Below are 19699 nucleotides of genomic sequence, written 5' to 3' on the forward strand. Positions count from 1 at the left end.
GCTCCTTGGGGAGTCTGCTTCTCCCTCTGACCTTCTCCTTGCTCATGCTCTCTCTCACTGTCTCTCTCTCAAATAAATAAATAAAATCTTAAAAAAAAAAAAAAAGTAAAATGTAATCCTGTGGGGCACCTGGGTGGCTCACTGGGTTAAAGCATCTGCCTTCTGCTCAGTCATTATCCCCAGGGTCCCGGGATTGAGCCTCACATCGAGCCCACATCGGGCTCTCTGCTCATTGGGGAGCCTGCTTCCCACACCTCTCTCTGCCGGCTTTTCTGCCTACTTGTGATCTCTCTGTCAAAAAAAATAAATAAAATCTCTTAAAAAATAAATGTAGTTCTCATCTCAGATCTGGTATCTTCTCCCTCAAAATCTGTTATCTTCTCCCTCAACAATTACCGACTGGATTACAGCATTTATGTAGAGTTCTTGTCTTTTTTTTTTTTTTTTTTTTTTACAGAGAGAGAAAGAGAGAGAGCAATCACAAGTAGGCAGAGAGGCAGGCAGAGAGAGAGGAAGTAGGCTCCCTTCTGGGCCAAGAGCCTGATGTGGGGCTCGATCCCAGGACTCTGGGATCATGGCCTGAGCCGAAGGCAGAGGCTTAACCCACTGAGCCACCCAGGTACCCCATGTAGAGTTCTTGTCTTTAGCCTTATGTAGCCGGTCAAGATACTGTTCTACAAAGTCACTTAGCTGGGTTAGCTTCTTCCCTACCCCCTTCAGGGTGGTTATGGAATTTAAAACACGGCTTGTGCAATCCTTAGTGTTTGTATTCCATTTTGCGTCCTCCCACATCCTGGCTGGTTTTAATTGTTTATGCCTGTGTATGTGAAACATAACTGTGGTTTCAAGGGAACTTTACCAAAAGATATGCTTGGAGAAGTGCTGCTCCCCCTCATTCCTCCTCTCTTTTTCCCATTCCCCATTTCTTTCCATCACTTCCCCACCTACTCCCTACAGGGAACCATTCTCTTCTGTTTCCGGTTTACCCTGTCTATATTTCCTTCGCACAAATGAGCGGATACAGGTGTAGTTTGGCTTATCCTCTTCTTACACAAATGTAGCCTACAGTAGATACTCTTTGGCATTTTTCTTTCTCCTTTCCGGAATGCCCTGTATGTATCAGCTCACAGAGACTGTTCTACTTTTCTTTTTATTGTGTGATGTCACCTAGTATGTTCAACCACTCCCCTATGCATGGACATTTAGGTTGTTTTCAATCATTTGCAATAATAATGCTGCAATGAATGACCTTGTACGTACATGTTTTGTAGAGAGGTCTTCAGAGTTGTAGATTCCTAGGAGTGAAATTACTGGCTTGGGAGGAAAGTGTATACCTAAGTTTATTAGGTATTTGCCAATAGTTTTGTTAGGTATTTCCTTTTGCTATTGATTTCTAATTTTAGTCCGTTGTGGTCAGAGAACATACTTAGTATGATTTCAATCCTTTCAAATTTATTGAACATTTTTAGTGGTCCAGGACATGGTCTATCCTAGAGAATATTTCACATGCACTTGAGAAATACGTGTAGTTCTGCTGTTGTTGGATGGAGTGTTCTACAGATGTCTAGTTAGGTCTGTGATACCTGCATAGGTATAGTTACTCCAGTCTTCTCTTTTACCTTGGATCTTCTGCTTATTTGCTCTATCCAGGATTTAAAAATGGAATATTGAGGGTCCCTGGGTGGCTCAGTGGGTTAAGCCTCTGCCTTCACTCGGGTCATGATCTCAGGGTCCTGGGATCGAGCCCCACTTTGGGCTCTCTGCTCAGCAGGGAGCCTGCTTCCCCCTTCTCTCTATGCCTGTCTCTCTGCCTATCTATGATCTCTGTCTGTCAAATAAATAAATAAAATATTTTTTAAAAAGGAATATTGAAACCTCCAACTGTTATTGTGGAATTGTCTATTTAGCTCCTTAATTTGCCTCATGTATTTTGGAGCTCTATTTTTAGTTGCAAAAATGTTCATATGTCTTCTTGCTGGATTGACTCTTTGATCATTATAAAATATCCTCTGTCTCTGGTAGCAATTTGTTTGATACTAGTATAGCCATGTTAGGTTTCTTTTTGTTACTTTTGGCATGCTTCTTTTTTCATTCTTTTATTTTCAACCTATTTGTGTCTTAGGATCCAAAATGTGTCTCTTGTAGCTGGCATCTAATTGGATCATGTTTTTATTCATTTGGTCAATCTCTACTTTTGATTTTAAAGTGGATAAGATAGAATTGTCCTCTGTCATTTTGCAATTTGTTTTCTATTTGTCTTACGTCTTTTTTTTTTCTTCTGTTCCTCTGTTGTTGTATTTTCTTGTATGTTAAATATTTTTCAGAGTACTGTTTTCATTCCCTTGTCTTTTTTTTTTCTTTTTATTTATTTATGGGAGAGAGAGAGCATGTGGTAGAGAGAGAGTGCAAGTGAGAGGGGCAGAGGGAGAGAATCTCAAGCAGGATCCACACTCACCACGGAGCTCAACATGGGGCTTAATCCCACGACCCCAAGATCATGACCTGAGCCAAAATCATGGGCCACAGCACAAGGTACACAGCTGGCAGTCAACCAGCGATAAGTGTTAGTCCTCCATCAAGGATAGTGTTATTTTCTTTTTAGTCTTGCCAAAAACGGTTTCCACTGTGCTTTGGTAAAGGGCTATGGGAGGGACCACTATGCATGCATTCGTTCATTTATTCATTTATTCCCTTTCTCCTCACACTACAGCCAAACATTTTAATGAGTTCAGAATGACTCTTTTTGTTTATGCATTTGCATAAAATATGGATTGTTTGTAGTTATTTTTAGTTTGCATAATGGTATTGAGGTACTTGAATTATTCTCTCTTTCTCAGTGCAATATTGTGAGATGTACTCACACTGCCAAATGTACATTTTTAAAAGATTTTATTTATTTATTCATTCATTCATTCACTCATTCATGTATTTATTTAACAGAGAGAGAGAGAGAGAGCATGAGTAGGCAGAGCAGCAGGCAGAGGGAGAAGGAGAAGCAGGCTCTCCACTGAGCAGGGAGCCTGAGACGGGGCTCAATGCCAGGACCCTGGGATCATGACCTGAGCTGAAGGCAGAGGCTTAACCCACTGAGCCAGCCAGGCACCCCAGAAAAGCTTACTTTTAAATTTATATGGAGTTGCAAGAGGTCCTGAGTAGCCGGCACTATTGAAAAAAAGTTGGAGGACCCCAAAATTCCAATTTCAAAAAACTTACTACTAAAATATAGTAACTCTGTGGCACTGGCATTGGGATAGACATATAAAACAATGGAGTGAAATTGAGAGTGCAGGATAAATTTAAACATCTATGGCAAATCAGTTTTTGACAAGGGTGCCAAGACCTTTCAGTGATAGAAGGAATAATCTTTTCAACAAGTGGTGCTGGGATAATGAGATAATCACACGCAAAAGAATGAAGTTGGACCTCTGTCTCCCGCCATAACAAAAATTAACTCAAAAATAGATTTCCAACCTAAATTTAATAGCCAAGACTATAAAACTCCTAGAAGAAAACATAGAGGTTTTCTTCTATACTTTTAGTGCAGCAAGAGCAGCAACAGGGAAAAAAAAAGGATGCATTGAACTTGATCAAAATTCTAAATTTTGTGCATCAAAATACATGATCAGGAAATTGGAAGACAATCTACAGACTGGGAGAATATATTTATAAATTATAATATCTAGTATTCAGAATATATAGAGAACTCTTACAACTTAAAAATAAAAAGACAAACAATGCAGTTAAAAAAAAATGGGCAAAAGATTCAAATACACATGTCTCCAGAGAAGGTATACAGATGGCCAACAAGTACTTGAAGATTTTTTTTAAAATATGTTTTATTTATTTATTTGACAGAGAAAGATCACAAGTAGGCAGAGAGACAGGCAGAGAGAGAGGGGAAGAAGGCTCCCCAAAGCCTCTACCTTCGGCTCAGGTCATGGTCTCAGGGTCCTGGGATCGAGCCCGGCATCGGGCTCCCTGCTCAGCAGGGATCCTGTTTCCCCTTTCTCTCTGCCTGCTGCTCTGTCTACTTGTGAAATAAATAAAATATTTTTATATTTATAAATAAATAAATAAAATATTTTTAAATAAATAAAATATTTTTTTAAACTTTTGTAATTAATGTGGTATCAATACAAACTAGATTATTATACATTAAAATCTTTTCATTCCTGTTTTAACTATTAAGAAAATATTTCAGAAAATATTAGTCAATGGAAGTTCTTTGAAAACTGTCTATCTCTCAAGTACCTCCTGGTTTTAACATTTAATGAGTCTGTGATGTTCTAAATTCCCCAGATTGTGCATTCTGATGATCGGATGTCTGTACCGGTGATGGAGGCTGACATGAAAGCTGTTCATCTCACAAGTCTTTTATGGGTTCTAGTGTAATTTTTGGTATTTATGCAGCAAGGCATGCAAGAAAGGCCAGTCCTACCCAGCTTGACATCTCTTGTTGTGACCACAATTATTATTTCTTCTTTTAAGCAGAAGACAAGAGGAAGGAGAGAAAGAAAGTTTTATCTACTCTCCTGTCTTTGCTCTTCTCTCTCTTAAAATATTGGACTTAATCTCTAAATCTTAGTTATCCAAGGGTGTTGCTTTTTTCCTTAAAGGAAAGAGCAGATATCAGGGAATCCTTCCTCTGTCCACAGCCTCTGTCAGGCAGTGTCCTTGATGAAAACCCATGCCTTGCTGTTCCTCTTAGACCAAAGCATTGGCCATTTCATGTCTAAAATGTGATGCCCCCAAAGACTAAACCACGTAGCTCACACATGAAAGCTACAAGAAAGTTGGAAGCTAAAGAAAGTTGAGAAGAGTTCCCATTCAAAGATCAATGAATCAACAGCTGGGAAGACTCTTCAGCCAGCCTCCTCCTCCTCTTCTTTGTCAGATTTCTGTTCTTGGTGTGTAGGGGCTTGAGGGTAACCCTTGTCTGCTGCGGTCCCATGATCTGAATGCTGCAGCTCCTTGCTACTTGAGCACTTTCTACATGATACTTGTCGAAGTCAGGCACAACATGCTCACCTCGGCGGGTTTCTGTTTCTGCATAGTGTGAATGGGATCCCTTCCAGGGACACAAGCAAAGGATGGAAGAGATGGAGGAGCAAATCATGGAGGAGTCACCAGAGGGAGGAGCTAACCAGTAGGAAGCATTCTGAGGAGGTTACTCCTATCCTGGCTACCTTTAGCCTCCTGACTGGGAGAATGGAGAATAAAAATCAAGACTTAGGGGATTTGGGAGCAGAGATGACATTCACCGCTGTAAGTAACCTGGTCACTGCCACATATGGGTTCACTTGGCTTGATGTAAGAGAAAATCCAACACTTCTTTCTATTCTCAGTGGATTCTGCCTAAAGATGAGACACAGACTCCTGCTTCAGATGCCTTCGTCTAGGACTTCTGACCACTGTCCCTGGTAGTGGGGTTGGGAGCTTGCAGAAGTAATGCTAGATCAGGAGTCCAGAGACTTTGGCAGCTTCAAGGTCCGACCCCTGGCACTTATCCAACAATATGAATATAATATAATATTCTGTGAACTCCCAGTCTGAGCTGTAAGTTCCTCATTAGGATGAAAATCCCTTGCCCTACCAACCGCAAAATATGATTATTAGATTACAGAAAAGAACATGTCTTGGAGGGGAGACTTTCCTTATGAGCATTACTGAATGCCTTGTGTGTGTGTGGTGCTTCAGACAGCAGTGGTGTCAAACTTGTCCCAGCAGAGGGAGGGAGTAGAAGGAAGGGAACCCAGAGAATATTTGTGGGGCCTTAGGGTAGAGGAGGCAGGATGTACATTTTGGTCCATCTTGGCTGAAGGAATGATCCCTGCAGCATAGGACAGACCTGAACTTGAGCCATGACTCCATCCATTTACTGGTTCAAAATACTTGGCTTCTATCCCACAAGAGAGTATGAACTGATTGGAATAATGCATGGAAAGAGGGCTCAGGAACATAGGAAATGAGCCACACAGTTGATGACTCAGTTTTTACTGTGGTGTTATTCCCACACAAGCCCCCTCTGCCCCCACCTCTCAGAGAAAAGCTCTGGGGCCTATCAAGGAAACTGCCTTTCTTCCCACTCTTGTTCTTGGGACCAAGGAAGTAGAGTTCACCTTTGCCTCTTGTAGGTGAGCCCCTGTGCCTGTAGGAAGAGGGAAATCTGGAAGACATAAAAACATATTCAGAGGTGCTGCTGCTGTCTTCTGACCTTAAGGGGAAAAGCTAGAATGAGAGAGACTCTGGCTGGCACATGGGAAGCATCAGATCCCATGAGAAGGTGGAGATTGAATAATTGCCAGTGACCAATGATTTAATCAATCATGCCTTTGTGGAACTGTATAAAATTTCTAGACAGGAGAGATTCCATTTTGAAGCTCATTTTCCTTCCTTTTTTTTTTTTTTTAAAGATTTTATTTATTTATTTGACAGAGATCACAAGTAGGTAGAGAGGCAGGCAGAGAGAGAGGAGGAAGCAGGCTCCCTGCTGAGCAGAGAGCCCCATGTGGGGCTCAATCCCAGGACCCTGGGATCATGACCTGAGCTGAAGGCAGAGGCTTTAACCCACTGAGTCACCCAGGCACCCCTCTATTTTCCTTTCTAACTAATGAACTCCTGAACTGGGCCAGAAGGGGTCATTGTATCACAAACAGTTGCTTGTAAAATCCAAACTGGTCCTCAGACCATAAAACTGTTGACATGACCTTTATGAAGACAAAAATTGTTGACGAATATTTGCATCTCAGTTTTATTTGATAACAACTATAAAATAATCAACGAGGTAGTCATCGAAGGCAGCCCAACCGGTTAGCACTGGATTAAGTTTTTTTCTCTTCTTCATATCCTGTAGCTGCCTTCCTTCTTTCTCACAAAAACCGCCTACTTTCCCATGGGAGCAGGACACTTTTTGGGTTACCCCGGAAACTGTGCTTGCCAAATTACGATTCTGAGACCTCTCAGCTAAAGGCCATTGTTCTTTTTCAGCTTTGCCTCTTTTTCTCAGTTGACACGATCATAATGGAACTTCCATAAAAATCCTAGACCAGGGGTCCCTGGGTATCTGGTTTTGGATGGATGCTAGATAGTATTGTCACAATTGTATTAAATTGTGGGATACCCAGTTGGTGTCCACAGAAAATGGGAGGATTGCTTGGTGTGGAAAATCCACATATTTGGTGTCAGAAGTATTGGAGGAGAAGGAAATGGTTTTTTCTTCAGTAGAAGAAGAAAAGGGGTTTTCCCCTTCAGATATGGGAGGCACGAAGAATCGTTTTTGATTTGTTACAGAGCCTCTTAAGATGTGAGAGGCTTGAACAAATTGTTTTAAGTGAGAGAAAGCACCAATCGAAAGTAGAAAATTGGGGCACCTGGGTGGCTCAGTGGGTTAAAGCCTCTGCCTTCAGCTCAGGTCATGATCCCAGGGTCCTGGGATGGAGCCCTGCATCGGGCTCTCTGCTCAGCAGGGAGCCTGCTTCCTCCTTCTCTCTCTCTGCCTGCCTCTCAGCCTACTTGTAATCTCTGCCTGTCAAATAAATAAATAAAATTTGAAGAAAAAAAAAAAGAAAGTAGAAAATTGAAGGTGAATGAGAGTTTCAGCGTCCAGATGGGAAACAGATGGGCCTGTTGAGTGTAGAGGCCGCCTTTAGGCAACAGGCTTGAGCAATGGAAATCTGAAGAAGGCAAGTGGGTCCACAGTGACCGGAGACCACTGAGCTGATACAAACAGGCTTATTAGGCAATCCACCTGAAATAGCCATGGGCCCTAACTGACCAATTACAGCCACATGCAGTTCCTAAGATTACCAAAAAAGGGAAAATTCCATAAGTCCCCATACTTCCTCCTTCCGCCCTATAACTATAGCCCCTCGCCACCACCTCCGGGCAGTCTCTGCTTCGTTGTCCTGCCTGCTGCTCCCTAAACTTTTATGTCTCTTATCCTGCCTTGGGTGACTTCTTTGACCACTGGCACTCCTGGCCCCCACACAATCAGAATGCTCCGCACTGAGATTCCCTACAGTTAAGCATGAACACTGTTTCCTCTCAAACCAGCCACTGACCAGAAATCTGATTCTATTTCCACAGACCCTCAGCACGTTCTTTTAGGTTTTGAGAAATGTAAATATACAGACTCTGGAAATGAGTGTTTTTAAGGTTTGAATGCCTCAGTAGTAATCAGGGACTTGAGAAAGGTCCTGGGTTTGGAAGTTCTGGAGTTTACTCCCAGCTTTGATATCAATGACATTGAGGGAATCCTTTCTTCCTTTGGGTTCAGTTTCTACATCTGTAGAGTTAGGAATTGGGATTAAACAAAACTGAACTGCGCTTCTACTCCTCCCTCCTACCCCTCCCTCCTACTATCCGGTAATCCTGGATATACCCCAGAAAATGAACAAGCGTACATAACTCACCAACTGCAAAGGCAGCCCACACAGAGATGGCCAACACAAGACAGCATTTGAGAAAACCTCCTTCATGGTGGGAGAAAAGCTATGAAAATATGCAGCCTTTGATGGCTGGAGAGAGAAAGTTCCATGCGAAGTACGCATTCTCACACAGATCTGACTGACCAGGAAGCGAAGTCTAAAGGCTTCGAGTCTGTTCTTTCCTTAGGCCATTTGAAGTGAATTTTGTCTGATGCTATTAAGTTGCTTCATTTATTTCCCTAGAACAATTGGACATTAGAAGAAAATAATCCCGGGGTGCCTGGGTGGCTCAGTGGGTTAAAGCCTCTGCCTTTGGCTCAGGTCATCATCATCTCGGGGTCCTGGGATTGAGCCCCGCATCGGGCTCTCTGCTCAGCGGGGAGCCTGCTTCCCTCTCTCTCTCTGCTGCTCTGCCTGCTTATGTTCTCTCTCTCTCTCTGTCAAATAAATAAAATCTTAAAAAAAAAGAAGAAGAAAATGATCTCAAAAATGGAATTTTAGGAGATGCCAGAAAAAAGAGCTAGTGAGGACTATCTAGAGGGGATCACTTGGTAAAGAATACACACTAAGAACTTTGCAATTAAATGTTTATAAGTTGATCTTTGTCTCTGATGTAAGAAGGATAGTCACTAGGAAGTTCAGTAACACATGTTAAATCAACAGACAATAAAAGACAGGAAGAGACAAAACAACCCACTCTCATTTCTTAATCTTCCATATTATTACTTTGGTGTTAATATTTAGTAATCAATAATAGTATTGAAGGGAAAGCCATACAGTATTTGCCAACAGCTTACTTGCATTGTTGAAAATATGATAGTACAAGGCAGTTGACATTATTTATATGCGAGTTTCAATCTGTAAGGAAAATTATATACCTAGGTAATTTTTTTTTAAGATTTTATTTATTTATTTGTAAGAGAGAGAGAGAGTGAGAGCGAGCACAGGCAGACAGAGTGGAAGGCAGAGTCAGAGGGAGAAGCAGGCTCCCTGCGGAGCAAGTAGCCCGATGTGGGACTCGATCCCAGGACGCCGGGATCATGACCTGAGCCGAATGCAACTGCTTAACCAACTGAGCCACCCAGGCGTCCCTATACCTAGGTAATTTCTGACCAAGACCTCCGGAGTAAAACAAATAGTAAATTATATAACCCTTTTCCTACTCAAACGTTTGCAAATTTGTATGTCCACTTTAGCTGCCGGGACTCACATAGTTGCTGTGATAAACAGGCTGGACAAGATTTTTTAATTTCCAGTTTGTTGATAATGAAATAACGATGTGTGTGGGAGTGGGTGGGTGAGGGAGGAAATGTCTTCTCAAGGCTGAGATGCCTGGCAGTAGAAGACCGTGAACTTTGGTTTCAAGGATTTTTATTTTTATTTATTTATTTTTTTAAAGATTTTATTTATTTATTTGAGAAAGAGAGAGCCCAAGCAGAGGGGAAAGATCACAAGTAGGCAGAGAGGCAGGCAGAGAGAGAGAGGGGGAAGCAGGCTCCCCGCTGAGCAGAGAGCCCGATGTGGGCCTCGATCCCAGGACCCTGAGATCATGACCTGAGCCGAGGGCAGAGGCTTAAGCCACTGAGCCACCCAGGCGCCCCAAGGATTTTTATTTTTTAAATTATTTTTGAGTTAACTCTACACCCAGCGTGAGGCCCGAACTCACAACTTGGAGATCAAGAGTGGCACACTCCACTGACTGATCCAGCCAGGCGCCCCGAAGGAAGGGAACTCTGAAGCTGGGAATGTGGTCACCACTGATACCTATTTCTTTCAACTCCAAATTCTGTAATTCTGTAATGCCTAAATCTCACGAGTTTCTATTTCAGTTTTTTAAGCGCGCTGTCCACTACCACTTCAGAATCTAGTCGTTCTTGCCAAACCTGGACCTAGCTCATAATGTGTTGCATGGTGCTGATGTTTCCCAGTTATTTGTGTATGGATCCTTGAATATTACTTGTTGCTGGAATTACTCGGGACCCAGCATCAGTTCTCTATTTGCCCTGTTTTTTCACAGATTCACACTGAAAAATCATGTTCACATTAAATAAGTCGATGGTGGTGGGCGGAAGCTAGGTGACTCTGTGGGATAAGATCTACTTTAATTATCAAAACATACTTAGGAATTAGATACAGTGTTATCCTCATGTCACTGATCTGGAAAATGCAACACTGTCAGGTTAAATAACTTGCCAATATCCATATGTCTGATGAGTAGCACAGCTGAGATTTGCACTGGCTCTGGGGTCTTTCACTTTTACACCGCACAGTCTCCAATATGGGTAGCCTCGTTGTATATTTTATGGAGTATTTAAGAACCTAGATGTTTGCTGATTTCAGCCTTGCAGGAAGCTTATTCTTGCTTCTTTCCTCTTACGGCAGATTCAGACTCACGGGAGTGGGATGCTGCTTTAAAGAAAGGAAGGAGTGAGGGAAGGAAGACTGGGAAAAACAGAGAAGGGAGAGGGAGATGAGGGAAGAGGCCGAGGATCACGGATTTCCAGGTAGGTTGAAACAAGTCAGAGTTCTACCAGCACGGTAGGAATGGGCTTGTCTCCTTAATTCCCACTGGCATTAGTAATTTCAGCATTTCCCTGGGTTGATGATTAGAAAGTGATATGGCATTGTTATTTTATTATTACTTTTTAAAGATTTTATTTGTTGGAATGAGATAGAGAGCATGGGTGTTGGGGAAGAGGCAGAGGGAGAGGGAGAAACAGACTCTTAGCTGAACACAGAGCCCAGCATGAGACTCCACGGGGGGCTGGTCCCTGGACCCTGAGATCATGACCTGAGCCAAGTCAGATGCTTAACCCGACTGAGCCACCGAGGTGCCCTGCCTTTGTTACTTTAATTTGCATTTTTCCACCCAAATGAATGTGAATACTTTTCTAAGAGGTTGTGTCTCTCTGGGTTGGTCCTTGTGAACCAAAAATTCATACCTTTTCTCCAGTTTTCCTTTAGTCTTTCCTCAGAAATTCATAAGTTATTACTTCTGTGTAACTAATCAAATTTTATAATCTGCAAAGTACATTTTTACTAGATTGATTATTTACATGCTAATTGTATATTAATTATGTTTATAGAATATATTATCACACAAATATTTTTACATGGTATTTAATCAAGTAATTCCATTTTATTATTACATAGTTTCTGCTTTCTTATCTTCTTTGATATGGTTGTCCCTGCCTCTAAATTTGAGATGTAGTCATGTAGTTCTTTTTGCAAAATTGTATTGCTTTATATCTTTAATTTAAATACTTCAGTTGTCTGAATATTTTAAACTTAAACATCAAAACTCAGATTTAAATATGGAGTAAAATAGGACTTTGAAAAAATATTTTACATTTACAGAGAGCTACGATGATGAAGTCATTGTCACCAGCTGGCTCAGTCAGTGGAGCGTGTGACTCTTGATCTTGACGTTGCGAGTTCGAGCCCCACGTTGGTTGTAGAGATTATTTAAAAATAAAATCTTTAAAAAAAAAAAAGAAAAAGAAATAAATAGATCTTTATAAGCCAACAAATAGTTTAATAATTTTGAAGACAAATGAAAAAATAGGAAAACAAATAAATAAAATCAAGGTGAGAGTCCAATATTGGGTGTTTTATCTTCTAAAAAAAGGAAACAAGTAGATGGCTTAGTCTCCTCTTGGGACACTGTGTTAGGTGGTGCATATTTTTTTACTGACCTGTAAAAAAAAAAAAATGTTATAAAGAAAGAAAAAGGGGGGGGGGGGCTGAGTGGCTCAGTGGGTTAAAGCCTCTGCCTTCAGCTCAGGTCATGATCCCAGGGTCCTGGGATCGAGCCCCGCATCGGGCTTTCTGCTTGGAGGGGAGCCTGCTTCCCTCTCTCTCTCTCTCTTTCTGCCTGCTTCTCTGCCTACTTGTGATCTCGGTCTATCAAATAAATAAAATCTTTTTAAAAAAAAAAGAAAAAGAAAAAAAAGGAAATCTGCTGTAGGGAGCCATGCAGCCAAACAGCCGTTTGACCTGGCGAGGTGGCAGAAGAGGGAGCTCTAGACCAAAGCCAAGAGGACGGAAAAGCTGAATCACAGCACTTCCACGATGGAGGAGGACACGGGTGATGCCCAAGCAAAGCACAGAAACGTGCTGTACATATCCAGAAAGTGTAAGAAAACGTAAGCAACTATATACAGTTTGTTTTAGTAAACCGAGCAATACAAAGAGATCTGTTTTCAGCTCAATCACAAAATAGCCGTTCAGGCTTTCTTCCATGATGCATACTTCCCTGCATCACCTACCCACCAGCTACCCAAGTCAGCTCTTCACCTCCATTTAACAATCAGCTCGTTCATGCCACCTGAAAGAGCTGATGAAGAAATAGAGTGAAAAGAATAAAAAAGGTAATAGCAGGGATAGGAAAACATGTTTAGGGGAAGAAATAGCAATTAAAAATTATCTGTAAGGATCATTTGATCTCTGAAACCTCCAGACCTACACTGTTACGTGTCCAGTTATATACTGAAGAAAAGAAAGTGGGCAGCTTCTTGCTGATCACAAGTCCTTTGGGCGAGAGAGACACTGTCTCCTTCATTGTATCTGGCTCTGAGACAGAAACGAATGAGAATCTCCCAGCACCTATGCCATCAGAGCATGGGAACGCAAAGATTTTATTCCTTATATATAAGCAGAAAAATTATAATGTTCCTAATATTTGTGTGTAAAACCAGACATTTTTATAAAAGATGATGCAGGAAAATGTAGAATTCTAAAATAGTTTTAAAACAGGGATCCTGGGGGCGCCTGGGTGGCTCAGTGGGTTGAGCCGCTGCCTTCAGCTCAGGTCATGATCTCAGGGTCCTGGGATCGAGTCCCGCATCGGGCTCTCTGCTCAGCAGGGAGCCTGCTTCCTTCTTTCTCTCTCTGCCTGCCTCTCAGTGTACTTGTAATTTCTCTCTGTCAAATAAATAAATAAAATCTTAAAAAAAAAAAAAACAGGGATCCTGGGGTGCCTGGGTGGCTCAGTGGGTTAAGCCTCTGCCTTCAGCTTGGGTCATGATCTCAGGGTCCTGGGATTGAGTCCCACATTGGGCTCTCTGGTCAGTGGGGAGCCTGCTTCCTCCTCTCTCTCTCTCTCTGCCTGTGTCTCTCCCTACTTGTGATCTCTCTGTCAAATAAATAAATAAAATCTTAAAAAAAAAATAAATAAAACAGGTATCCCAGACACGTGGGTGGCTCAGTTGGTTAAGTGTCTGCCTTTGGCTCAGGTTGTGATCCTGGAATCAGGGGATCAAGTCCCACGTGCAGGTCCCTGCTCAGTGGGGAGTCTGCTTCTCCCTCTGTCTCTGACCCTCCCCCCTGCTCATGCTCTCGCTTGTGCATGCTCTCTCTCTCTCTCTCCCTCGAGAAACTAAATAAAATCTTTTTTTTTCTAAATAAAATCTTTAATTAAAAAAATATAAAACAGGTATCCTTAGATGATTACTCTCAATGAAATCAAAGTAGGAACAGAAGGGTCCAGCGTATCTGAACCCCTTTCCAAGTATAACCCATCTTGCTAAATATCCCATTCTCTCTGTGTTCTCAGAAAGTGATAGGGCACAGAATTCCCAAATGTGTGTGTATGTGTGTGTGCTTATTTATCCCAGTCCCAAAGCATACCTTTAATGAAATATTTAACATGATAAGAGATTCTGAATCAGAAAACTGTTGAAGCTTGGGACATAGAACACTGAGGCACAGAGATAAGAAGCCTAGATTTTGCCAAATGATAGTGTACTTTAAGATATTTGAAGACAGTGGGTATTCAAACATTTAAGCTATTCAAAGAAGTGGGTGAGGTTAGGGAAAAGAGAGAGGAAATGAGTTAATAGTTAGAATGGCACAGGCTACTAAAAATAGAGATAGAATCAGAATGTGAGGGGCGCCTGGGTGGCTCAGTGGGTTAAGCCTCTACCTTCAGCTCAGGTCATGATCTCGGGGTCCTGAGATCGAGCCCCGCATCGGGCTTTCTGCTCAGTGGGGAGCCTGCTTCCTCCTCTCTCTCTCTGCCTGCCTGCCTCTCTGCCTACTTGCGATCTCTGTCTGTCAAATAAATAAATAAATAAATAAATCTTTAAAAAAAAAAAAAGAATCAGAATGTGAGTCCTAGTTTTCTGTCAGAGAGAGATACTGGTTATCTGTGTCTGAAAGAGGACTTAAGAACCTCTGTTTTGACCTCAGTCCTACTTTCTAATTGATTCAGTTCTTTCCAGCTTATCTCCTAACTCAGGCCAAAGACCCTTCGGGCAAAGCATCCCTCACAGGAACTGAAGCTACCCCTCAAGCAAAAAGAACTGCCCTGAGCCAACAAGACAGGGATGGTGACTGACCCCAAGACCTGTGGACATGACCTTCACTGCTCACCTGCCCGTACTCACCGACCTTTGTCCCACAGTTCCCTCTTACAAACCTGGAAGTATTTTCAGCACTTTGGAGATGGTCTTTGAGAAGCTAGTCTGCTGCCTTCCAGGAGTCCGCCTCTGTGAAATAAATTCCTATCCTGTTTCACCACCACTGGTCTCTCTGCCTCTGGATTTTGCCCACAGCGAGTGGCCGCATCTGGTCTGTTTGGGAGCAGGGAGCGAGGGGCACGTGCACCCCTGCAGCCCGGCTACCTTTCTGTTGAAGGTCGCTTTTTTCCCCAGTGAATCAATGCTTCACTAACGCTGCATGGAAGACCAGGTAATAAATAAGAGTGACAAGGTGATAAATAATGATAAATAATGAAATAGTGATAAAACTATCTGAAAAGTCTAGGAGAAGCCTACGGAAGTATCTATATTGAAGAAAGAAAGCAGGGTAACAGCCCCAGAACAAGAGAAAAGGAGATGAAGAAGCATCAACAAGCGATAAAAGTACAGACAGGAATCCCAAACCGAAAAAGTGAAATATAACAAGATACCATATTATCATTAGAGGAAAGATAATGGCTCACCATGTAAGTTTAACTTCCACAGGAACTGGTTTGGCAATAGCGCTCACAGGGAAATGATGTGTGTGTGTTTATTGTAGAAAACACGTATTTGTATGAGACAGTAAGTCACTGAATGCACACTGGGTGACAGTGGATTGCTTGAGACAAAGTACAATACAGCGTAAGCACACCAGCCTGCATGTAGCCCGTGTTAATGTGGCGCTGTCCATGTGGCCTCTGGACTTAATTAAAAATTGAGGAGACAGTCTCCCTAAAATCTATATACACTGTCATTCTCCAAAATTGACACATTTCTTGTGCAAACAACACAGTGCTGGCCACTGTGATTAGCATGACTCTGAATGCCCCCCCCCTTTTAAAGCTTTTGAAGGTTTAATGTAGATATGATTTCCTTTTAAAAAAAATATTTATTTGACACACAGAGAGAGAGAGAGCACGAGGAGGGGGAGCAGCAGATGGAGGGAAAGGGAGAAGCAGACTCCCCGCTGAGCAGGGAGCCTGATGCAGGACTAGATCCCAGGACCCTGGGATCATGGCCTGAGCTGAAGGCAGAGGCTAAACTGACTGAGCCACCCAGGCGCCCCTAGATATGATTTCTGATAGGCTTTTACAAATACTGAAAGTAGCTTCCAGACCCTCTTCTTTAAAAGATCTTTGGAGATTCATAAGAACTACAGATTTGAAGATTGCAGTTACCAACCATCCAAGGAGGACAAAAATTCAGTGACTTCCCCAAAATTATTAACCTAAAACTATAAGTCCTGATTATCTTTATTTATTTTTCACAAAATGCTCCATAGAGTTTTAAAAAGACACAAAGAGCATTTTTATGTTTATATAAGCATCTTAAAATATAAAGTAAGACCACAAAGCAGTGTGCCAAGTTTTCTTTTTTCTTTTTTTTATCTACTTATTTATTTGAGGAGAGGTTGAGAGTGGGAGAAGGAGCAGAAAGAGAGGGATAAGCAGACTCCGCGCTGAGCATGGAACCTGACGTGGGGCTCAATATCAGGACCCTGAGATCATGAGCTGAAATCAAGAGTCAGATGCTTGGGATGCCTGGGTGGTTCGGTTAAGCCTCTGCCTTCAGGTCAGGTTGTAATCCCAGGGTCCTGGGATCGAGCCCCACATCAGGCTCTCTGCTCAGCGGGGAGCCTGCTCCCCGCCCCTCTGCCTGCCTCTGCCTATTTGTGATCTCTGTCTGTCAAATAAATAAATAAAATCTTAAAAAGGAAAAAAAAGAGACTCTTAACCAACTGAGCTACTCATGTGCCCCAGTGTGATAGGTTTTCTTCTGTCACTTGCAAACTCTGGAGAAGACGATCCTTGGAACCCTAGAAGTGCCATGGAAATGTCTACCTTACCAGTTAGGATAAACTGAATTCAACCAGGAATCGAGAGTTCTGGGTTCCAGCTGGACACGGAACTTTGTATGTTGCAATATCTGAGATTCCCGTCGAGCTTAGAGAAGATGACACAGTCACAATTTAGATGTGCGACGGGATAAGGGTGATTATAAGAGCACGGAAATGAGGCGGGAAATTCTCAGCTTTCTACCCAAATGCATGTATGGTGAGAAGCAGCTAAACTCTGCATGGTAACTCTGAGCTCGCCTGTTTCCAGAGCTGCCACCTGCAGCAGGAATGACCGTCGCTTTAAGAGAACAGCATGCTAATTCTCCGACCTAGATTTGTCCAAGTATTATTATTGAAAATGATTAGCAGTTAATGAAAATGCCCAACAAAATGGTCAAAATTAACTAGAAGAGAAACTTCCCAGTAATTTCCAGGGTGATGGGAAACAGATAACCTCAGATGCAGTAAATGAGTGTAGAGAATCTAATTTCACTTTCCAGAGAGAATTATGGTTCCTTTGAGGAATCGATTTCCCTGAATGTATAATTCCATATGCTTTTCTTCACAAATTTCAGATACTCAGGCATTTATGATATAAAGAGTGAAATAGAGGGGTGCCTGGGTGGCTCGGTCGGTTAAGCGTCTGCCTTCAGCTCAGGTCTTGATCTCAGGGTCCTGGGATCGAGCCCCACATGGGGCTCTCTGCTCGGCGGGGAGCCTGCTTCCCCCTCTCTCTCTGCCTGCCTCTCTGCCTACTTGTGATCTCTGTCAAATAAATAAGTAAAATCTTTTTTTAAAAAAAAAGAGTGAAATACACCAAAAAATGTGTAAAATGGGACTGCCAAGGAGGAAGAAGTAAATAAGCACCCTCCCCCCACCCCGCTAATGTCATCTTAACAAATATTTTGGATTTTGACTAATTCCAAAACTGTTAAGAGGAAAATTAATATAACTACATTGAAGTAGCTCTTGAATTAAACAGGAAGGAAGTTTTGGGGAAATTGATGGTTTCAGCACCCTCCGTGGAACTGTGATTCCGAGGAAGCTAAGAATGAAGGCAGACACTGTCGTGTAGACGGCTCTATTAAATATTTTGGATATGAAAAGAGAGGGCATTTATCCTACATCCTGGGGCCCATTTGTCTTCCCTGATTATCCAGAGAACTTTCTATATCTTGTTCTTGAGAACCAGTTAACATGATGTCAGCATGTCAAGATAATGAAAATCCTGTCAGATTACATGATGACGTAGAACAGAAAATTGTGGCAGCTGGGTGGAAAGAGAGAGAATGTGAATGCTTTCTTTTTTATTTATTTATTTATTTATTTATTTATTTTTAAAATTTAAGATTTTATTTATTTACTTGACAGAGATCACAAGTTGGCAGAGACACAAACAGAGAGGTGGGGGGAAGCAGGCTCTCTCCTGAGTAGAGAGGGCGATGCGGGGCTCGATCCCAGGATGCCAGGACCATGACCTGAGCCAAAGGCAGAGGCTTTAACCCACTGATCCACCCAGGTGCCCCTGAATGCTTTCTTATCCAGGTGATTGAAAATTGCTTTAGATTCTCCTTCCTGATAGAGACAAGAGACAACACATGTTAGACTAAGAGCCACATTCCGGAGTTCGTGTTAATCTGTTCCTACAAGGTTAATCCGTCGCCTTGGCTGCTGCTCAGAGAATGGCCCCACAGTTATGTTTATGATAGCTGACTCTCATCCGCCATGATCCATCTTGTTTTCGCAACAGCCATAGCTTGGCCTGTGATGGGACCCGCATGCCCTTTGTCTTTGAGACCACAATTCTACCTGGATACAGTACAGTATTTTGATTAGTTAAGATGGTTTCAGGAGCGTTCACTTGGCTCTTCTTACCTTAGTGAATTTTACTTCACAGGACATAGAACCAACACACGTGCCCTCCCACCAGCCAGGCAGAGCTGTCATGACTTTATAGTCCGAGACCAGAGAAAGGACAATGAGGTAAGTTCACAGAACCACTGGATCCAGTATAAAATGGACATGAGTTGGCTATCTTCTGGTCTTCATATGCTTGAGTTTAACATGAGGGCTGTGATCGATTTTTTTTTCTTTCTTTCTTTCTTTTTTAAAATCAAAGTATAGTTGACATGTAATTGGTTCGTGTCAGGTGTACAAAGTTCTGATTCAACAATTATATGCCTTACACAAATGCTCACTGCAAGTGTGAGCGCCATCTGTCACCCTGCAAAGTTGATACAATACTGTTGACTGTAGTCCCTCTGCTGTACTTTTCATCTCCATGACTTATGTGTTTTATACCTCTTAGTCGACCCTGGTAATTGGGTAAGCCCCTTCTCTATATCGAACAGCCCCCAATAGATCTAGGTATCCTTCTTTTCTCAGAGTAGGGTTACTTGGGCCCATGGCCATAGGTCCCACTGGCAAAGGGCTCGTGAATATATGTTTATTTATGCTTACAGAGGCTCTGTTGGGTCCATTCTTAAGGACACCAGGTCCCCATTCAAGCAATGGGCTCTGTGAAACTGGTTTAGATGTCCAAGTTGTATAAGGGCCCCACAGTTATCTGCTTAGTTGCTGACACGAGTCTTCTGCAATCCCATTCTTTATCACGTCATGCAGAAGGTAAGCTGTGCCATCCCTGGTTGCCCATCCTCTCTCATGCCTAGGAACAACGCCGATTTGCCCTCGACACAAATCCGTGTGAATAGAGGCCCCCAGGTTGCAAAGCCAGACTTATTTCCTGTCATAGCCGTCACATGCATCCCACTTCTAACAGTGAGCTGTTACCATCTGGCTCCGGTGGTATGGAATCCCGTTGTCCCCACTGACACTAGGGAGCCCACTTTCTTAGTCACGTTCCTGTCCTCACCAGGACCCTCAGTAGACAGAAGCTCACTACTGAGTTTCTTAGTGATGCTGCTGCCTGTCCAACTAATGCATCCTGTATTGCTTTTGTGAGAGGAGTGATCTCT

At 42.4% G+C, this 19699-nt stretch overlaps 1 long non-coding RNA gene across 1 annotated transcript in view; it reads left to right on the forward strand.

Moving 5' to 3' along the window:
* The window catches only part of LOC132011278 (uncharacterized), a 25987-nt gene extending 10957 nt beyond the window's left edge, over positions 1-15030 (forward strand). The window contains exons 3-4 of the long non-coding RNA XR_009402351.1: positions 10809-10930; positions 14648-15030. This is a non-coding gene — a long non-coding RNA (uncharacterized LOC132011278). The remainder of the gene's footprint in view (positions 1-10808; positions 10931-14647) is intronic.
* The last annotated feature ends 4669 nt before the right edge of the window (positions 15031-19699 follow it).

Source organism: Mustela nigripes, chromosome 2, assembly GCF_022355385.1.
Source record: "Mustela nigripes isolate SB6536 chromosome 2, MUSNIG.SB6536, whole genome shotgun sequence".
Classification (NCBI taxonomy): Eukaryota; Metazoa; Chordata; class Mammalia; order Carnivora; family Mustelidae; genus Mustela; species Mustela nigripes.